The sequence below is a fragment of the Ursus arctos genome, unplaced genomic scaffold (assembly GCF_023065955.2).
Source record: "Ursus arctos isolate Adak ecotype North America unplaced genomic scaffold, UrsArc2.0 scaffold_13, whole genome shotgun sequence".
In the NCBI taxonomy this organism is placed as follows: Eukaryota; Metazoa; Chordata; class Mammalia; order Carnivora; family Ursidae; genus Ursus; species Ursus arctos.
In genome coordinates, this window is record NW_026622797.1 from 54,981,597 (window position 1) to 55,005,491 (window position 23,895).

The following is a 23,895-nucleotide window of genomic DNA, read 5'->3' on the forward strand; positions in this document are numbered from 1 at the left end:
TGGCTCATTGTACTGAACTTCTGCTAAACACTGCTCTTATTTCAATTTTTGCTTCAAACACAGAAATTTTGGTAATAGTGTCTATAGCTTCATTATTTTCTTTGTATAAAATTTTAGATTTTTTATAATTTAAAGTTTATGGAATTATTAAAACAAGAATATAAATGTCAATTTGATAATAATGAAGTATAAGAAAGAATTAGATGCTATTTTATGTTATTGTTTCACTTATTTGTATTGAGGACACAGGCTTGACTGTCCAGTGATGTCAGAAAATGAAATTTTATCATTTTCTATGTGTATAATCAAAGATTTTCTTTGAAATGACTTTTAGTAAAAATCAACATTTTCAGGGTAGTATTGATTTAAGTCAGATAATATTTTTAGGAATATTTCTGAATGTAATTAAATTCAAAATTAGTCATCTTTAAGAACATCATCTTATATTTTTAATTAAATAGTAAATAACACTTGTTTCAGTTCAAATTTATGATACAGTAATTTTTATGAAGATTTCTTTTAGGTGATAAAACTGTCACATACTCCCAGTTTTATATTTTTGGAAATTGATGAAATCCAAGCATTATTTCTATTTAAAATATGTAAGATTAGAAGGAAAAAATGAGATATTTATTGAACAGCTTGACTTATAAAATATATTCATCTTTTATTTTTTTAATTAATTCAACAACTGGATAAGGAATACAGGACATGGCTTACCTCCCTTTTTTGCATGAACAAATTACAATTCAGAGGGATTAAGAAATTTAATCTCAGAAATCAGAGGGATTAAAACAATTAACTAGGAAATTAATCAACTTAATTAAAACAATTTAATTAATGCATCTGAAGGTCAAGGATTGATTCATTTTAAAGAGTCAACCTTTGGAATTAGTTAAATATATATTTGAGTCCTGTTTCTGCTGTTAACTAACTTTGTGATCCTGCACAAGTTATTTAAACTTCTTAAATCGCTACTTCACTGTCTATAAAATGAGGATAATATCTAGAACAACAATTCTTACAAAAGATAGAGATAACGTGTATCTTTGTAAGAACAGTACTTGATGTACAGTTCGTATGTTTTGATAATAAGGTCATATAACTCCTAAGTGAGTTAAAGGAGGGCAAAAACTCAAGGATTTAGAATTCAAGGCCAGAGATCTTTCTACGAAGTATTTTTTAAGATATCTAATCCTCAAACTGATTTCTCCTCTTACAATAGCCATTGGTGTAGATTTAGACATGTATGTTTGAACTAATCAAAATACAGTACTAGTCATAGATATTATGGAACATATAATATCTAGGAATATAATAAAAGAACTTCTTATCTGAGGCTATCATGAGATGTCCTTTAACATCTTCGTATAAGTCCTACTGTTTTCTTTCAAGTGTCTCAGTGACTCTCCAGGAGAAGTCTTCACTACGATTTAGCTGAGGTTCTTGTACATGTAAGTGGATTGTACATGTAAGCATACATGACAATTTTTATCTCATGCTTCTACAGGAAGGAAAATTAACATGTATTTTGGTTTCTTAAATTGAATTGTTCTTCCACAGGTCTCCCTTAGTAGTATATCCCATCTCACTGTCATTGATATGCCACATTTTAGTCATAGTGACAATGAAAACTAAAGAAACAAACAAAAACTTCCCTTCATCATAGAGAAAAGTAGACTAGAATTAAAATTTCTGCAAATTACTTACTTTTCCTCAACTTTCAAGCATGAATTTCTCACTTCTAGTTTTTCCTATATTTAGATTACAATTCAGCAACAATTTCCCTGTCATATTCACTGTCACATAGAAAATTAAAATTGCTCCTACCTTCTTAAAGCATTGAAATCCTTAGTGACAGCCTCTTGCGTGAATTACCCTAGCAGTAAGTTCCCTAGCACTCCTCTCTTTTGGTTTGTGCAGAATACTGAGCACTGCTGAAAAAAGAAAACGTTTTCTTCTAAATTTTTACATGTTTTCCTATTAATTATTCTTTAGTTCCTTGATCTAGTATCCCCAGAAGATGCACGTAACAGCAACTTAAAACATCTGAATTGATAATATATTTATAAAAGAAAAACTATGAAGTTGGAATCTGAAAAAATGTAATGCTTTTCAATACTTAAATGATTTCCCCTGAAGCCTGCAATACCATTTTTAGAATTGGTGTTTCTTTCAAATTTGTCAGCTATTAAAGTGTAGGACTTCTTAGTTTATTAGTAATACAAATGTTATGACTGAATTAGAAAAGCTTCCCTAATCACTGAAAGGTCTTTGAAAGCTTCAAAGTAATTATATCTTGTAATTATCAGAAAGTAAAGTTCTCCAATCATTCCAACAGTCAGGCATTTACTGGTTCTGAGCCTGCAGCTATGTGTGGATAAGATTAGCTGCTAATTATAGGGAGGGGAAATAATTAAGGTGAAATAAATTTTTCTTTTCAACTTGCATAATATTTTAATAAGGATGTTTTCTGCCCTTATGAAAGCATTTCTAGAAGTCTGGAGGATGGAATGTGATTGTATGTTAGGAAACAATGGCAAGGAAGGTAAAGGACTATATTTAAAATATTTTATAAAATAAATAAACATGCTGAATAGTTATGCACAAATTAGTAGTTTTGATGTTTTTTAAGATTTCATTTATTTATCTGAGAGAGAGAGCATGAGCGGGAGAAGGGACAGAGGGAGAGGGAGAAGCAGACTCCCCACTGAGCAGGGAGCCCAGTGAGGGGCTCAATCCCAGGTCCCTGGGATCATAACCCAAGCTGAAGACAGATGCTTAACTGACTGAGCCACCCAGGTACCCCAGTACTTTAGTTTTATTATGCCGACTTCTTTACTGAGGGGTTGAATTAAGAAGATGCATAGACCAACAAACAAATGCTATTATTTAATGAACTAATAGTTATTGCTATATTGCTTATAAGACAGACTTATGTAGTCTATTTTGTTTTAAATCATACACCTTTTTAAAGATTTAGGGGAGGAGCAGAGGGAGAGACTCTTTAAGCAGACTCCTCACTGAACAGGGGGCCCCACGTGGGGCTCAGTCTCAGGACCAATGAGATTATGACCTAAGCCAAAACCAAGAGTCAGGTGCGCAACTGACTGAGCCACCCAGGCACCTTTAAATCATACACTTTTAAATTACATTAGAAGGAAATCAGTGAGGGGCACCTGTGTGGCTCAGTCAGTTAAGCATCTGCCTTCGGCTCAGGTCATGATCTCAGGGGCCTAGGATTGAGCCTCACATGAGGCTCCCTGCTTGGCGGGGAGACTGCTTCTCCCTCTCCCTGTGCTGCTCCCCCCTCCTTGTGCTTTCTCACTCTATCTCTTAAATAAACAAACAAACAAACAAATAAATAAATAAATAAATAAATAAAATCTTTAAAAAAAGGAAGGAAGGAAATCAGTGATCAAGACCGTTTTTCCTAAAGTATCCTCAATGAACCAATTCTAATAAAAAGAAATATTGCGTATAATACAAAATTATATATATTTTGAAAATCCTTGGTTAAATGAAATTATGATGTTTATTAACTGAAAGATTTATCATGTCTGTTCTTTGCACCTTAACTCTTCATTTGGGAGTTAAGTGATGCGGAATTTCCCAAACATATGGACCAAGTGATCTGGAGTTCTCTGGAACACATTCTAAAATATGCTAATCTAAATTTTATACACTTATATGCTTTAATAGGTCAAGTAATCAAACTAATAATCCATGTGATAGTAGTTTCCTCAAATTTCCACCTATTCTTTGTGGTGGCATTTAAAAATTCTAGGTTATGTTCTTTATAGCAACATTTCTCAAATATGTCATCTTTTAACTACTTTTATACATCACCAAGTTTTTAAGAATATGTTATCACTAATCTTATCTAATAATATTAAGTTAATATTTTAATGTATAATAGCATCACATAATGTATAATAACATCACATACATACATTTTATTTTACAAAATTTAATGAAGTTATGAATTCAGGTTGATTTCTGAACACCATGAGGTGTGGTCAGATTCCAGTCATTTTCTTCTCCTAAATGTGTCTCTCTGTTGAATGTCACTACAACTATAGGTCATTGAAAATGGCATCCAGGATTGGAATGAATGTGTCAGATATTTAGATATATTCAAGTAACACAAAAGACCAAAAATTATATTGTGTTTTCTTTTTGAAGACTATTATTTGTTTCTAACAGACACAAAAGTGATTAATTTTATTCAAAAGGTAGAATTTTGAATTTTTAACTTGAAGGACAGAATTATTGTTTCCAATCCACTCTTTTGGCCCAGATTTGTACAAAGTATTTCTTCGTGATCTGCTGAAGCATTAGGAATGATTTTAAAATATACTTAGTAATTCATCAGTTTCTTTCACCAAATAGAGAAGACATGTTGAAAAAGATTGAAATGGTTGGCTATCAACCTATTTAGAACTCAGTTTAATCTTTTGAAGATATTACCTTACTGTCTTATCAACATTAAGAAATTGTGATATTTCAGGGGTGCCTGGGTGGCTCAGTCGTTAAGCGTCTGCCTTCGGCTCAGGGCGTGATCCCAGAGTCCTGGGATCAAGCCCCACATCAAGCTCCTTCACTGGGAGCCTGCTTCTTCCTTTCCCACTCCCCCTGCTTGTGTTCCCTCTCTCGCTGGCTGTCTCTCTCTCTGTCAAATAAATAAATAAATCTTAAAAAAAAAAAAAAAAAGAAATTGTGATATTTCAGTGAGGGTTTGGGCAAATAAGGGTATATGAAAGTATCATTGAGATTTGCCACTCAAGCAAATCTTAAACTCATAGAAATGGGTTTTAGTGGCATTACTCATGTCATGAAGAGATCTTTCTGTCTCATTCCTCGTTGCAAATCTCATTATTGAACTTCTAAGAAAATTTAGTGGAAAAAAATAGTTAGCAGCAGGAAAGTATACAGGTAAGACCACATTTTTGCTCAGAATGCTGAAAATGTGTATCCTTAGTGACCAAGAATTAAGTCCATTTACAACATTCATTGTTTATTTTTTTCAAGACTGATAGAGAAAGGATGCACATTAGTGATAGCCATTTTTTTTTTCTTTGAGAATAAGACTAGGTATTATTGGAATTCACATAAAATTTTATTTTATCATATTCAAATGACTTCCCTTGCTGCACACACAAGCCAAAATATCATCAGGACTGGTAACAGTGCATTTCCTAGTTTATATTATGACCTACAGCATAATCGTTAAATAAACAAAGCATCATTTTTCTGTCATGTGATTATTATTTCAAGATAAGAAATTGCATTGCTATTCTCCCACATAAATGTGTAGTATATGCAATGAGCATTGACTCAATGTAGTACATTAAACACTTTTCTTGAAATGTACAGCAAGGGATGTCAATATGTGTGATCATAATGGCCCTAATACTTTATGGACCATTGATATAAAATGTGGAATGGTCTTTCCAGATGGAAGTGTAGGTAAAACATATGTCTTATCTCAGAGCATAATGATTGCCATGAAATTCATAGTGATTTTATAATTTTATTTAAAATTGTGATTTCATCCTGTTATTATTTAGAACTCCATTAATGTTGAAAAAAGCATTTATATTTTTGTTCTCTTCTAAATCTCAATTTACGAAATTTTTCTATTTCATAGTTTAAAACATTACCTTGAGGTAGTTGTATTAAGGACTCCACTGGTTACACTGAGAAATCAGTATTATTTTTGGAAAATAAAAGGCTTTATGGTTTCATGCTACTGTGTGTCAGCTCTGTCTAGGATTGGAGTGTTTTTCTTTTTTCTTTTTTTTTTTTTCATTTTGAAATGCTGTGGCATCTTTCTGAATTATGTTTTGTGTTTCTGTTTAATACCTATGTGCATTTTCAGTTCATGGATCACTTTTCAGACACTCATACACTTTTTGTAAATTGAATCTCTCCAGCAGTAGAATAATTATGCCAATTATCCCCACCCCCATCCTAGATTCATTACCAGCCTTTCCCTGCCCTGCTTTCTGCCACTGTGGAATGAACCACCTGAGCTACCTTTTGTGAGGAGAATGCTGGTTGGGTTTACCCACTGGAAGGCAGCACAGAGAGATTAAAGAATAGGGAGAGAAAGAAATTGTGTATTTCTTCCTGCTTTCGCAGGAGCTGGGTTCCTCCATACCTCAGATCCAGGCTGATGGACATTTTTCTACTTTCTCATGGCCCCACTAGAAAGATTTCTATGCTCTTCACCGACTTCCTGACATTGCCAGTACTTGAGTGTCTTATCTTCCTGTATTTGTTCTTTTAGGATTTCCAGCTTATTTTTTTAATGTAAAAAAGTCATTTTATGTTAACCATCATATCTGACCTTCAGAGAATTGGTGTTCTGGGCATGTCGGACATTTTTGGCAAGGTCCTAGGTGCCTGGCTTACCCCACATTACTTTGTACGTTCTATCTCTATCTCTATCTCTATCTCTATCTCTATCTCTATCTCTATCATCTCTATCTCTATCTATCTCTATCTCTATCTCTATCTCTATCTTTATCTCTATCTCTATCATCTATCTCTATCTCTTTCTCCTTGCCTCTCAGCCCACACAGTAGTTCTCCTTCCAGCCAGACTGATTTCTTCTGTCCCGTATGCACTATTCATTGTCCTCCTCTCCTTGAAGAGCAGGTCAGAGCTTCAGTGACCCAGTGAAGTCCACCCCATAGAAATTGCTTTTGCTAAATGGTTGCATGACCTTGCTCCTTGTCCATCAATATACAGCAAGCTCTTTTAGGATAACCCAGGAGGGAGCTCACTTATTGCTGTTTACTCCCTGGGAGTCTACCTTGCACAGGTTAAGACTTATTGTCTGAATATGGGGAGGAGGGCAAAGGAGATGCAAATGGTTATGAGCCCTTACACCTCTGATACACACCACAGGGCTTAGCATGGCACCAATCACCAAACATTCCTTGATGAGGAAACAACTTTCTTTGGTCTGGAGGAATTTGGAAGCACACATGTACCAGGTCACTACCAAACATGTAGAGTGGGTGAGCTGTAGGACCAGGAGGACCGTGAGTCAGATGAGGAGGGAAGCTTTCATAATTTGGCTATTGTAAATAATGGTGCAATAAACCTAGAGGTACATATATCTTTTTGAGTTAATGTTTTTGTATTCTTTGACTAAATACCCAGTAATGAAATTACTGGATCATATGTTAATTCTATTTTTAGTTTTTTGAGGAACCTCCATACTGTTTTCCACTGTGGCTGTACCAGTTTGCATTCCCAACAACAATTCAAAAGGGTTTCTTTTTGTCAACATCCTTCCTTGTTTCTTGTGGTTTTGATTTTAGCCATTCTGACAGGTGTGAATGATATCTCATTGTGGTTTTGATTTGCATTTCCCTGATGATGTGTGATGTTGAGCATCTTATGTGTCTTTTGGCCATCTGTATATTTTGTATGGAAAAAAAATGTCTGTTTATGTCTTCTGCCTGTATTTTAATTGTATTATTTGGGGTTTTTTTGGTGTTAAGTGTTAAAAGTTTTGTATATATTTTGTATACTAACCCTTTGTTGGATATGTTATTTGCAAATATTTTCTCCCATTCAGTAGGTTGTCTTTTAATTTTGTTGTTTCTTTTGTTGTGCAGAAGCTTTCTATTTTGAGGAAGTCCCAATAGTTTATTTTTGTTTTTGTTTTCCTTGCCTCAGGAGACATATCTAGAAAAATGTTGCACAGCTGATGTCAGAGAAATTACAGCCTGTACTCTCTTCTAGGATTTTTATGGTTTCATGTTTCACATTTAGTTTTGAGTTTATTTTTGTGTATAGTTTAAGAAGGCAGTCCAGTTTCTTTTTCTTTCTTTCTTTCTTTCTTTCTTTCTTTCTTTCTTTCTTTCTTTCTTTCTTTCTTTCTTTCTCTTTCTTTCTCTTCCTTCCTTCCTTCCTTCCTTCCTTCCTTCCTTCCTTCCTTTCCTCCTTACCTTCCTTTCTTCCCCCCTTCTTCTCTCCCTCCCCCTTCCTCCCTCCCTCTTTCCCTCCCTCCACCCTCCCTCCTTCTCTCCCTCTCTCCCTTCCTTTCTTTCCTTTTATTTTCTTTTCTTATTTTTGCATGTAGCTGTCCAGTTTTCCCAACACCATTTGTTGAAGAGACTGCCCCCCCAGTTGGATATTCTTACCTGCTTTGTGGAAGATTAACTGTCTATATAATTGTGGATTTATTTCTGGGTTTTCTGTTCTGTTCCATTGATCTATGTGTCTTTTTTTGTTCCAGTACCATACGTTTTTTATTACTACAGCTTTGTAGTATATCTTGAAATGTGGGATTGTGATAGCTCCAGTTTTGTTTTTCTTCTTCAAGATTTCTTTGACTACTCAGAGTCTTTGTGATTCCATACAAATTTTAGGATTATTTTTTCTAGTTCTGTTAGAAATGCTTGTGGTATTTTGATAGGGATTGCATTAAATCTATAGATTGCTTTGGGTAGTACAGACCTTTTAACAATATTTGTTCTCCCGATCCACGGACATGGAATATCTTTTTATTTGTTTGTGTCATCTTCAGTTTCGTTTGTCAGTGTTTTATAGTTTTATTGTATAGGTCTTCCATCTCCTTGATTAACTTTATTCCTAGGTTTATTAATTTTGGTGAAATTATAAATGGGATGGTTTTCTTAATTTCTCTTTCTGCTACTTAGTAGTTAGTGAATACTAACATATTTCTATATATTTATTTTGTATTCTGTGACCTTACTGAATTTCTCTGTTCTAGTATTTTTTGGTGGAGTCTTTAGTATTTTCTATATAGAGTATGATGTCTTATGCAAATAGTGAAAATTTTACTTCTTCCTTAATAATTTGAATGCCTTTTATTTCTTTTGGTTGTCTGGTTGCTCAGACTGGGACTTCCAGTACTATGTTGAATAAAAGAGGTGAGAGTGGGGGCGCCTGGGTGGCGTAGTCGTTAAGCGTCTGCCTTTGGCTCAGGGCGTGATCACGGAGTCCTGGGATCGAGCCCCACGTCAGGCTCCTCTCCTGGGAGCCTGCTTCTTCCTCTCCCACTCCCCCTGCTTGTGTTCCCTCTCTCACTGGCTCTCTCTGTCAAATAAATAAATAAAATCTTTTTTTAAAAAAAAGAGGTGAGAGTGGACATCCTTGTCTTCTTCCTGACCTTAGGGTAAAAGCTCTCAGTTTTTCCCCATTGACAATGATGTTAGCTGTGGGTTTTTCATATATGGCCTTTATTATATTGATGTATGTTTCCTCTGAACCTACTTTGTTGAGGTTTTTATCATGAATGGATGTTGTACTATGTCACCTGCTTTTTCAGCATCTATTGAAATGATCATATGGTTTTTATTCTTTCTTTTATTGATGTGATGTATCACATTGATTGATTTGCAAGTATTGAACCACCCTTGCATCCCTGGAGTAAATCCCTCTTGATCACGGTGAATGATTTTTTTTTTTTGTTAGATTCAGTTTGCTAATACGTTGTTGAGGATTTTTTACATCTGTGTTCATCAGAGATATTGTCTTGTAGTTCTCTTTTGTTTGTAGTGTCTTTATCTGGTTTTGATATTAGGGCGATTCTGGCCTCAAAGGATGAATTTGGGAGTTTTCCTTCTTCTATTTTTTGGATAGTATGAGAAAAGGTGTAACTTTTTAAATGTTTGGTAGAATTCATCTGTGAAGCCATCTGGTCCTGGCCTTTTGTTTGTAGGGAATTCTTTTGATTACTGCTTCAATTTCATTGCTGGTAATCAGTGTGTTCAAATTTTCCATTTCTTCCTGATATAGTTTTGGGAAGTTATACGTTTCTAGGAGTTTATCCATTTGTTCTAGGTTGTCCAATTTGTTGGTGTATAATTCTTCATAATATTCTCTTATCCTTTATATTTCTGTGGTGTCAGTTGTTATTTATGAATCATTTCTGATTTTGTTTATTTGAGTCCTGTCTCTTTGGTTGTTGTTTTGATGAGTCTGGCTAAAGGTTTATCAGTTTTGTGGTGTTTTCAAAGGACTATCTCCTGGTTTCATTTATCTGTTCTATTGTTTTGTTGTTGTTGTTGTTGTTGTTGTTGTTGCTACTGTTTGTTCTTTTGTTTTGTTTTGTTTTACCTTCTATTTCATTTATTTTTGCTCTAATCTTTATTATTTCCTTCCTTTTACTGGTTTTGGGTTTTGTTTGTTCTTCCTAATCTAGCTCCTTTAGGTGTAAGGTGTATTTGTTTATTTGCAATTATTCTTGCTTCTTGAGCTAGGCCTGTATTGCTATAGACTTTCCTTTTAGAACCTTTGTTACTACATGCCAAAGATGTTCAGTTATTGTGTCTTCATTTTCATTTGTGTCCATGTGTTTTTATTTCCTCTTTAATTTCTTGTTGACCCAGTAGTTGTTTAGTAGCATGTTATTTAACTTCCATGTATTTGTGTTCTTTCCAGATTTTTTCTTGTGGTTGATTTCTAGTTTCATAGCTTAGGCTGGAAAAGATGCATAGTATGCCTTCAGCTTTTTTGAATTTGTTGAGATTTGTTTTGTGGCCTAACACATGTGATCTGTTTTGGAAGATGTTCCATGTGCACTTGAAAAGAACATGTATTTTTCTGGGTTTTTTTTCCTCAAATTTTTATTTAAATTCTAGTTAGTTAACATATAGTATAATATTGGTTTCAGGAATAGAATTTAGTGATTCATCACTTACATTTAATACCTAGTTCTTATCCCAACAAGTGCCCTCCTTAATGCCCATCACCCTTCTAGCTCATACCCCACCCACCTCTATCAACCTTCAGTTTGTTTTCTGTTGTTAAGAGTCTCTTATGCTTTATTTCCCTCTCTCTTCCCCCCTTCCCATATATTCATCTGTTTTTTTCCTTAAATTCCATATATATGTGAAATCATATGGTGTTTGTCATTCTGACTGACTTATTTCACATAACATAATACATTTTACCTCCATCCGCATCATTACAAATGGCAAGATTTCATTCTTTTTGATGGCTGAGCAATACTCCATTGTATATAAACCACATCTTCTTTATCCATTCATCAGTTGATGGACATTTGGGCTCTTTCCATAGTTTGGCTATTGTTAATAATGCAGTTATAAACACTGGGGTGCATGTACGCTCTTGAATCTGTATTTTTGTATCCTTTGAGTAAATACTTAATAGTGCAATTGCTCTTCTGCTGTTTTTAGATGGAATATTCTGAATATATCTGTTGGATACAAGATTAATGTATTAAAATTCACTTATAAATTTCCTATATGCCACAATGAATAAACAGAATTTGAAATGAAAGCCACAATGTTATTTACAGTAGCACCCAAATAAATGAAATACTTACGTATAAACCTAATAAAATAAATGCACAAGATCAATATGAGGAAAACTATAAGACTCTGATGAAAAAAATCAAAGAGCTAAATAAACAAATATTCCATGGTGTTACATAGAAAGGCTCAACATTGTCAGGATGTTAATTCTTTTCAACATGATCTATAGAATCAATGAAATCCCAGTCAAAATTCCAACAGTTTGTTTTGCAGAAATGAGAAGCTGATACAGACTTTATACGGAGTTTATACCGAGAAACAGAAGACCCAGAATAGCTAATACAATATTGACAGAGAAGCAAGTTGGAGGACTGACACTACTTGGCTTTCAGATTTGCTTTAAAGCTTAAGTAATCAAGATAATGTGGTAATCGTGAAAAAATAGACAAATTACTTAGTATAGCAATATGGAGAGCCCAAGGGGCCAGTGGGTATATAGGAACTCTGTACTTTCTGCTCAATTTTGCTATGAATCTAAAACTGCTCTAAAAAATAAAGTCTATTTAAAGACAATTCAAGGTATAAACAAATATGGAATTATTCCCTGGGTACAATTTTTTTTTTTAACCAGCCTATCTTAGCAATGAGACCATTTACTCATACAACACAAATTTAGTGCTTATATTTGTAAAGATAATCTTTACCTTATTGTTCAATGTAATGCTCCCTTTTAAATAAACCAACATGGAATTACATATAAATGGCATGTACAGTGTTATCCATTACTTTGCATTGAGACTGTATGCCATTTACATGCTGTAGCGGATAGAACTCTACCTTCCAAAAAGATATGTCTAAATCCCAACACTGTGGAGGATGATTCATGCTCCTACAGCCTTATGAATCTTTGAAAGCTGAAAGAGTGGATCTTAGGAAGTACTCAATGTTCCACAGGTTCTAGAAAGTTATCATTTGAGTTTGTTCACCATATTTCTGTCTAGTTTCAGCTACAGATTCCTTAAAAGCACACTTCTCAACATTGCAGTTTCATATTCCAAATTCCTAGAGAAGGAACTTGTGAGCACCTTGTTTCTCTCAAGTAAGAATCTTTGGGGTTTTGACAGCAATAGATATCATCAGTATGAATAGGATTTTATCTCTAAAGTTAGTAATTTTCCAGTTTCTTCATTCAAATGCATTATGAAATTGATAGATAATAATTTGGCAGATTTTTGCCTCAAGAAGTCTTTCAGTCTACTTCTGTTGATATATATGAATGCTTTCTAAAAGGTTGGTCTTACATTTTATTAAAATTCCTGGGAGTTTTTGAAATAACAGGTAAAATTGATATAAAAAAGCAGTGTTTACAAGGAGACCTGAGTATGTCTTTTACATATATGCTCTGAGAGACTGAGAAAATGCTCTCCAGAACACCTCATCTGAAAATTAAACTGATATCTTTTCTTAAGTGGAATTATTCCTTTAGCATGGACTACAAAAGTAATCCCTAAAATCCCTTCACATATTATTGTGTTGTGTCACACTTCAAATGCATTGCACATTGATAGATTTTGAAATGTCATTATCATTTATTAGTTGCTAGCACTTATTTCAAGTATTGTGTTTTGTTGTTTCCTTTTATAAAGCCCTTTTTGTCTATTTCAAAATCTTTTACATGAAAATCTTTTCTCTTTGCAATTTCTGCTTTTATTGTGTTTCCTTCAGTTGCCTTTTGGATGCCTTTCTTTTTTCTTAGGTTAGAGAATTTCTTGGTAATTAGTTTTCATTATTTCTTTAAATGGCCCTCTGTGGGATTTTTCATTCTACTTTTATTGCTTTAGTTTTTTTTTTTTTAATAAGGTATACTACTTTCTCTTACTTAGAATTTCCTTGACCCCTTCGAAAAAATAATAAAAATTAAAAGCAGGGGAATAAAAGCACACAAAAATATGAGTTTAAAATGATCTGTGTGTGTGTATGTGCGTGTACTCATGTGCACACATGCATGCATATCAAGCATAATACTGTGTTTTTCTTTCAAGCTAGGCATTGGCATTTTATTTGGTAGATTTCCTTTTCATATTGATTTGAAATAATAGTAATGCGTACTAATAAAGAACAAAGAGAATACAAAATACAAGAAGTAAAAACAAGAAAATAATATAAACATATCTTTCAAGTATTATTTCTGGTTGAATTGCTTTATTTCCTGGAAAACTAAAGGTCTGAAATACAGCTTGTGTTGGAGACTAGATAGACTTCCTCCTGCTTTGTATCCTGATAAATTAGTTTCAGGAAAAGAAGCTGGACATCTGCAGAGCTTCTCACAGAGCAAGTTATCCTTTACACTTACTGTATGGAAGATAGAGAAAAAGAAACCTACTTTTTGTGAGCAAGTCAATATCAGAGAGAGATTACAAAAATGGGTACATTTATGTCTATGCTTGTGTATATGCATGTGTTTGTGTACACTCTGTGAAGAAAGAGGAACATTATTTTAGAGTAGTTCTACAGGGCAGAATTAGAACCAGTAAGGAGATTTAAAAGTTGGCTTAGGTACAATAAATTAATTTTTAAAAATTAACTTGGGGTTCTGTGCCCTGCTCCTGCTTGAAACTGGATCTGAATAACCATGTTTCTGACATAAAATACAAGGAAAGCTTGAAATTTGTGGCTTCTAACATATTCTAACTCAGAAAATTATAAAAAACAAAATGATTTAGATAATAATAAGAAACAAAATTACTTTGGAGCAAACTTTATTTATCAAAAACAGGTATATGAAACACTGTTTCCAACTATAATTTTTGCCTCAGCAAACTTACTGCTATCTTTATAATTGTTTTTTTTTTCAGTATAAGTATTTGGTACATATAGAAACTGATTATAGTATGTTTATTCTGATCTTTACCTTTTATGATACAAAATTATACAATTCAAAAATTTGAAAAGAATTAACATGAGAAGTTGTGGGTACCTGTGCTATATCAGGAATTAGTGAAATGAGAATAAAATAAGGGCTGGTGGGGTAAGAACTGAAGTAAAAAGATATGGAAAGACTGTGTTTCAGCAAGATCAGAGCCTCACAATTTGGTTAGTATCAGTGAATTTAATGCCTTCATGGAGTTTTGAAAATTAAACCCAAATACTTAGTAATATGTACTATAGGTTAAAAAATCTATTAATATATAATGTGAAACTTAAAATGAAATCATTAAATATTTCACAAACATCCATAGCATACAGTAATATTAATTCTTATTATATACATAATTTTCATAATTTAGAAGTATATAAAGCATCAAAACTTATTTTGAAAAAATTATTGATATCAGATTCTTAACAGTTCTATTTTTTTTTTTTTTTGAGAGAGAGAGAGAGGGAGCATGAGTGGTGGAAGAGGGGCAAGGGGAGAGGGAGAGAATCTCCAGCAGACTTTGCACTGACCATGGAGCCTAACATGGGCCTGGATCTCATGACCCTAAGATCATGACCTAAGCCAAAATCAAGAGTTGGACACTTAACTGACTGACACTTAATTGCACCCCAATTGTTCCATTTTAAAGACAAGGAAAATTAAAACAAATTAACTGAGAAATTTTTCCCAAAGAATGTATTTATTTTGAGGTAACAAATCTTTTTGTCTTTCTACTAAAATATGTCACTTCTTTATTTTGTAAGGAACTTGTAGATGCCATGGAGATATAAAATAAATTAGGAAGTGGTTCCTGACTTTAAAGGGCTTGTGATATAGATCGGAAAACAGACATGGACATATAATACCATAAACAAATGGTCATACCTTAGGCATTATAGCATAGATATGAAATAAAACTTCAGTTGCAAAGATATGATGAGGATAGCCTTTTTTATTAGAAAAAAAGAAAAATATGGTAGTCAGTGGTGAAACAACTGTATCTGAAATATTGTTCAGAATTTTTAGCACCAGAATTTAAGAGGTCTTCGAAATGATGAAATGCAACTGAAATACAAAAGGAAAAAAAGATAGATGATTTGAACATAAGGAAGACTGCGTTTTGAACAGGGGTGGAAGCGGAAATATGTGAGCATGATTTCATTGTGGTTCCAGCAAATGCTCATATAGGAATTTTCTAATAATTAACACTGTTTCAAAATGAAATTGAGCATCATCATTCTCATTATGAATTTTTAAATAGAAGCTGAATTATCATTGTCTCTCTGGATTAAATGCATGGAAGGTTGAACTAGATTTCTTTCAGTCCTTCTTGATTCTAAGCACCTAAAAGTCAATTAATGGACCTACCAATTAGATATTAACAAGAAATTTCAGATAAATTCCATTTGTCACCATTACTGCCAGGGTTTCTTTGTTCTTTAACTCAATAAACGTTTGTTAAGTAATCATGTGCAAGCTGCTGGGATTGGGACTAGAAATACATAATTTATCAAGTAGAATTAAAGAAATATAAATAAGTGATCATACTATGTTATGACAAGTGCTTGTTGCAGGAAATGTTAGTTGGCTACCCATAGCCTTTTTCCTTTTTATTCCCTGTTTAAAACCTCTAGAACTTGTTGGTATTGTAGGGAAACGTCTTTGATCAGAGAACCCCAGATGGACCTTTTCTCCAGCTCTAGGGATGAATCATAACTTGGTTAACCCCACTGTCTTTTGTCAGTTATTTGCCTTCCCATTCTCCCATGTGACTCAAGGTGATCTGATGAAAAAATCTAGCCAAGCTAAGAGAAGCGTTTGACTTAAGATTCCTGAAAAATCTATGTTTATAAAATATGAGAGAAGTACACAAATTAAGGACCTTACTGTCACTGATTCCTCAGTGCCCTATCTTGCTTCTTATTTTTGAATATATCTGTGATGCCCAGAACTTCTGCAGATAACTTACAAAGATCAGGTAACAGGTACGATTAAAAAAAAAATTTTTTTTTTTTTTTAAATACTGGCTCATAAAGCTGGAAAAATCCTGGGGCTTTACTGAAATCATTGAGTTGCTAAAAAGCAAACACAAATGAACAAACAGAAAAACTCTGCACTTTCCTTGTAAAATTGATAAATGTTCTTAGTATAAGCTACCATTTGGTATCCTTTTAATTGCATCTAAGATCATTCCCAACTTATACAATACTGTGTCTGTGTCTGTGTGTGTGTCTGTGTGTGTGTGTGTGTGTGTGCCTGCACACCTCAGGTAAAAATTAAAATATATGATCAAGAACATTGATCACTGAATTTTATACTACTAGCTGTGATATGCCATGTTTTTCTTTCTATTTTGGTCATGTTTCTCTGTGTGCCTTAACCATGTAACAAAATTGCCAATCCCTTATTGATAGGAATCTGCTTTTATTCTCCCCTATGAGCGTCTGTGTCCCAATAGAAAACACATAGTACGCTCAAACTGGATAATTTGAGAAAATTTAACATAGAACTATTGGTGAAGGTATGGCATGGTTTAGAGGAGCGAAAAAGAAATAGAGAAGGGACCCTGGAACCACCAGTAACAAGAATCATCACTACTACCAGCCCTAAAGGCACAAGGAAAGAGGAATTGCTGTAATCCTAAAATGTAGTATATAGAGAGACATCAGGTCATTGCTGGATGTTTCCTGCAAAAGCTAGTTGTGGGTCTGTCCATAGAACTGTGCAACATGACAGCTGGTTTCCTTCAGAGGAAGCAACTGGAAGATTAGGAGAGAATGTGTAAATTGGAAGCCACAGTATCTTTGTAATCTGTTGTGAAAGTGCTATCACATCACTTTTGCCATTTTCTGTTCATGGAAATGAGCCATTAGGTCTAGCCCATATTCAAGGAGTGGATTAAACAAGGCCTTGCATACCAGGAAATGGAGATTCTTAGGAGGCATTTTAGAGAGTACCCATAATGTTAATGTTAATAGTCCAAGAATTGGTTTTTATCAATTCAAATAAAGTGATTTACAGAGATGATACTGAGATATGATACAGCTGAAGCATAGTAAATAAGTAGGAAACACGAAGGAAAGTAGTCAGAGAATATTCTAGACTCAGTAATGCGGTTACTTGTAGATCATGGAAAATAGTTCAGATATAATGCTATATTTAAGTGGTACCTATTGATGTATTTTAATTAAAGCCTTGAGAAGATATGTTTATGTTTTGAAAAAAAATTACTTTTGTATTTAGATAGAGAATGGGTTGCCATGAAGCAAAAGTGAAAGAAGGAAATCAATTAGGAAGGCAATAGCTGTAACTCAGGTTAGAAGTAATATTGCTTTGGTCTGGGGTGGTGGTAATGGATATGAAGTAGGTGGATTTCAGATAGATATATTTTGGAGATTGAATTGTCTTGCTGAGTATTTAACATAGGTTAGTAAAGAAAAATAAAAAAAGAAAATCAAAGGTCTGCCTTAGGTTTTTGGTCCTTATATCTAGGTGACTTATAGCTCTATTTACTGAGATGTGGAAGACAGAATAGAACAGGTTTGTTATAAAACCAGTTAGTTACCCTTCATCCATTTTAGGTTTTCCCTATTATTAAACAATCAATAGGTGGTACCAAGTAGGAAGCAGGATAGAAGAGTTTGGAATGGATAGTATTTGTCTGGGCTAGAGATAATGATGTGGAAAAACAGACATAAAATATTGGTCAAGTGCCATATGATTTTCTAAATATTTACTTTCAATTTCTGTGCTTAATGTTGCTATGTGATAACAGTTTGCAGACCACCACCAGTCTACAGAATACACTTTGAGTAGCACTATTCCTGGTCATGTGGATAAAAACTGAATATGTCTTGTGTAGAAATAATTGCTAAAGTAGTCAGTAAGTAGGTAGGAGACATCCACATCCATCTGGCACAGTGAAGGAACTGGGCCTTTTAATATTGATCCAATGTGGAAATGCAAATACGTATACATATGTGGATATATGTGTAAATAGTTATAGTTTAATGATAGTGATAGCAAAAATGTATCAACAAAAAAAAGATGTGAGCTCTGACATTTTTCTCAGACTTTTAAAAAATATAGTGTTGTTTTACTATAACAGATGTCAATAGTTATGTAAATGTTTAAAATTATATAAAAACTCTTAATTAGTTATTACATTTTGACTTTTAATCCCAAAACTGACATCTCAAAACCAGTACATGTCAATATCTAACCACTAAGCAAATGTCTTCTTTTGAACCACTCCCCATAGGAATACAGGGAGAAATTGTAAGAGCTGGAGTCTAAGATAGGAAAGGAGTTGGTCTCACCTGCTGGTCTCAGTGGACATTCAGAAATATGAATTACCCTTAGCTCTTATGAATGGCTATTTGATATATCCTTAGGGACTCCTACTATAAGACTAACTATTTCTCTCATTTATTTCCTCCAACAACAATTAGGCTTGATAAAGCAGAAAAAGCCAAATGTCACATTTGGTGTGTTTCTGGATGACTGCATTGATTTTTGGCTGGTGGATAAATTCAATTACATACAGCATTCAGAGATTTCTGTAATTGTAATTTTGTTGGATCTCCTCACTCAATAACTTCTCATTTCCTAATCTCCTGTAAGGTCAAAGTGGCAGAGTGTAGAGTAATTTTTTAAAGCAGTACATGAGTAAAATTCAATATCTAATAATAGGCAAAGCAAATGCTATTATACACTCAACATTCAGCTTTTAAAATTCATATTAATTACAAACTACCATCTGCTCAATTTCTGTGGATATCTCATACCTGAAACCATGGACTCTTGATTTAGAAAATGAAAGCTGTAATTTCTTCCTGAATGATTTGGATTTAGCAATACTAAATTTTGCAAAAGTTAATTATTATGAAATCTTGAAGCTTAATTTGAGTTATGAAGTTTCATAACAATGGGGATATGTATGTGTATGTATATATACAGTTAACATGCTATAAATATATCAGAAACATGCAAACCTGCAAAAAAAAGAGAGCAAAGAAAGTGTTACATTCCGGGGCAAGGATTAGGATGGAGGGAAGGAGAGAGAGAGAGATTACTGGGATCATTTATATAAAGAGATTGATGAATGAAGTTGTTTCTCTGTCAGAATTTTTTACCACTTCTCTTCATGTGTAGTCACTTGATGTAGCATCAAGTATTTCTGATTATTGACTCAGACTGGCAGTTGGCTATTGCCACATGGTGGAATACACACACACACACACACACACACACACTCATACATACACTCACAATTCTATAAGGTACTACAAAAAATATCATTTATTTCCCTCAATTAACTTTGGTATATTAAATTGTCAATGTTCCATTCTGTTTCTAGGGTCATACTCAATGTCATTGATGTCATACATTGCTTCCTGAGCTCAGCTCTAAATCTTTTACTTCCCCATTATCTCCTGGTTTATGGTCCTCTTGTTTGTGTTTGTTTGTTTGTTTGTTTTGTTTTGTTTTGTTTGTTTTGTTTTGTTTTGTTTGTTTTGTTTTGTTTTCACCTCCCTCCTTGCTTTTTGTTGCGTATGGTACAGTGGAAGAGCACTAAACTAGTAGTGAGAACAAAGATTTGAATTTAACCTCAGCTATTTAGTAATTCTGTTATCTTGGGCAAGTCTCTTTCCTTTCTCAACCTCAAGACACTCATCTGTAATAGTTATCCTACAGGGTTCTTGTGAAGATTAAATAACATAATAAATAAATGAGTATATGATTGAAGCAAGGCTGGCCAGAATGAATGGCCTCTAGAGAGTAAGACTGTTATCTTAAATGACAATAATAGAATGCAAAAACATATAAACTTTAAAATTAAAGGAAAAAATATACATATAATAAGTCACTAGGATAAATGAGAAAGGACTCTTCATACTCCGGGAAAAAAAAAAATGAAAAGAGAATAAGGAAGACAGTTGAAGGAAATGTTTGAAAATGCGGTAAAGCAAAGTTGCAATTACTGTTAGTTACTTCCTCTTTTCTCTGAAATAGAAGATAAAATGGCCCAATGAGATTAAGAAGAAACAGTGGATAAGGGAGCCTGAAAATATGCTAAGGTGAGAGGAACACCTTCAAGCACCTGTTGATGAACTCAGAAGTTGAGATAGGTATAGAATGTAGGGATTCAACAATTCTATTGAACAACAGTGCTCATCATGAGTGTACTCTTTAATCCCCATCACCTATTTTAACCATCCCCTCATCAACCTCCTCTCTGGTAACCATCGTTTGTTCTCTATCGTTGAGAAAATGACTTTCAGCTTCCTAAGAATGTAGAAGGAGTTTCTCCATGTGAAAAAAAGAAAAAGCTATATTTCTTAGAGACAGAGACAGAGATACTGAGAACGTGTGACATTAAGCTGAGTCATAGCCCAAGACAAGATTCAGGGACCAAGAGTATGAACAGATGATAAAACTTTTTGAAAAATTATTTGCTACAGAAATAAGGCTGATGGACTGAACATGAAATTAGAAGACATTATGTTGATATGTCTTAGAGGGTGTGGAAAATATCAAGGGGACTTAGGATAATCATTCAACTACTCTTGTAATTAGTCTTCTAATGTAAAATTTATTCACTTATTAGGACAGTTGAAATTATATTTTGAAAGTAGTGTGGAAAAGATAATAACATGAACCTAGGGAATGCCAATGAGGATGCTTGCTTGAAGTGCGATGAAAGACAACATGTCTGAAGCTGGGATGGTCAAGGAACTGAGGAAACACTGAGTGTTGTACTGATATTTTAATGCAGATTTTTGAAATCACCAAAGATAATTATGGGAGTTAAGGTATTAAAAAAGGGCTCCTTTTGTTATTGAATTTTTTTAGTTTGTGAATATGACTATATTAGCTAAACGATGTCTGCTGTGAGACTTACGACTTTTATTATTTTTTTTAAATTCCAGTATAATTAACACACAGTGCTATATTAGTTTTAGGTATATAATATAGTGATTCAACAATTGTATACATTCCTCAGTGCTCATCATGGTAAGTGTACATTATGGAAATGTTTTAATGTACTTCGTTTGGGTATTTGTTCTCATGCAAAGACTATTTACTTCTGATTTATGACTTTTATATTTTCTTGATATCTTTATCTTGAGAGTTTGTTTGCTATTTGTTCTTAACAAATATATCTGTTAAAATTGGGGTTACAACTCAGTATGAAATCCCTAACTGCCATTGACTGGTGTTACAAGGCAGCATTTAAGGATTTCTCAGAGTTAAAAAGTTTATCTAGAAGATGCTGTGTAAATGATAAGAATCATGTATCAGTATATGATGTATCACTTGTCTAACAATTCTTATGATGCTTTCTGATATGATTAGTGTATTGGTATCCTGCAGAGAATATATGTTGCATGGTTAATACAATAACATTTGATGGGAGAAAGTTTGAGCTCTGTCATATTTTACAATAGTTTATTCCTAGGACATCCCATTATGTACTTTGAAGATACCAGTGTCTGTAACAAGGACGTTAAATATTCTTAGGGTTCTAACTAATCTGCAGACCAACATTCGTTCTCAAACTTCTTGGTTGCAGGGCCCTTTGATACTTTTAAAAATTATTGAGGAACCTAGATAGAGTTTGATTATGTATATTATATCTGTTAATATTTACTATTTTATAAATTATTTTTCTAATTAGCTGACTTTATTTATTTATTTTTAAAGATTTTATTTATTTATTTATTTATTTATTTATTTATTTATTTGACAGAGAGACAGCCAGTGAGAGAGGGAACACAGGCAGGGGGAGTGGGAGAGGAAGAAGCAGGCTCCCAGCAGAGGAGCCTGATGTGGGGCTCGATCCCAGAACGCTAGGATCACACCCTGAGCCAAAGGCAGACGCTTAACAACTGTGCCACCCAGGCGCCCCGACTTTATTTTTTTATTTAGGTATAATTGACTTGTCACACAATGCTAGTTTCAGGTGTATAACAAAATGATTAGATATTTGTATATATTGTGAAATTATCACTACAATAAGGCTAGTTAATAGTTTTAAGTACTTAGTGATTTTTAAATTACTGCAAAAATCCACTATAAGTTGTCATAAATATTTTATGAGAAATAACAATATTTTCAAAAAATTTAAGAGAAAAGTCATATTGCTTCACAGTTTTGGAAATGCCTTTGGTGTCCGACTTAAGAGAAGAAAGCTGAATTTTCATTTTTGCTTCTGCTGCTGTTTTGTTTGTAATTCATAGAGAAAATCTGGCCTCACCCAGGTAATTGTGAATATGCCATATAGTCTGTGGAAGACTCCACTGTACGCTCATGAAATAACGAGTAAAGAAAATAATGTCTTCCTATTATTATAAAAAAATTTTGATCTTCTAAACTTTGTGTGCACTTCCCTATCCAATCAGTGTCTAGGGTTTTATACACACACACACACACACACACACACACACACGCACTCAGTACTCGGTAGTGTCATGGAGTATAGCAAACAGTTCAGCTGAGGAGGGTATGATCAGATAGAGAAAGAGAGAGAATTTAGAGAAAATGGTGTTGGGAGGGGTCAGTAGAAAGTGCTCGTCATTAGGAAATGCCTAGGCTGTAGCGGAATAACAAGTATTGTTGATGTGGGTGTGCAGGAGTCACAATGGTACAGAACCAACTACAGTTAATTACAGGTGGCCTCAAAATGAAGACGCTGGGGTAAGCCCTTTGGGACACAGTCAGAATACATGACCAAGGGATTAGCCTTATCCATCTAAAACTACAAACTGCAAACTGAGATTCTAACTGCTCCACAAAGGAATTGTTGTATGAAATACAGTATACAGTAAAGAGTAAGACAATCATAGTTTAATTCAGCATAGGTGCAACATAAGGAAGTATCAGATGGGTGCATACCCCAGAGCTAGAAACACTGGGACACAGGAAAGCTGCATCTTGGAGAGTGTTCAGTGTGTTCAGTGTATATTGCTCCTTCCTCTCATTATGAAAATGAACAAGATCAAAATTTGAAATGAGGAAAAAAATAGCTCTTAGCTTCATTTTTTCTCATTGTTCTTACTGTCATCTAAGTATTACTCTAAAAACTTTTTATTTAATATCACCCCATAGCCTGCACACCTCCCATCCCCCTTTCCAATCAATTGTCCTTGCTGATAGCAGAGTTAATGTAAGATGTTTGTCTAATCAGGCCTATACTGCTTAAAGGGCTTCTCTGACTTATCTCTGATTTTATGATAAACATCAAACTTCTTAGTCCATCATTCTTACCCTGCTTACTAGTACAAGCTCACCTTCACATTTCCCAGAAATACTTTTCTAATTGATTTGTTCAGAATTTATTCAGAATCTTTGTCTCTCTCTCTCTCTCTCTCTCTCTCTCTCTCACACACACACACACACACACACACACACACACACACACACAGAGTTGAGACCTGTGGATGCCCATAAGTATCTCTGGGAATGGCGACCCTACCCATCTTCCAATCACTTGTTCTGCCTTTCAAAAGCAGAAAGTAACCAAAGAGATCCTCCAAGAATAAATTAGAAAATGGAAACAACAAAGACAGTATCCTTCCATGATGATAAGAGAAGCAAACTTCTTTTCACATCAACAAAATTGCTTCTAGATAACAAAAAGATAACTATATGCATGTAGGACTGCTCCATGGGTCATGTGAATAATCGAGTCCCCTTGTTTTGGAGGAAGGA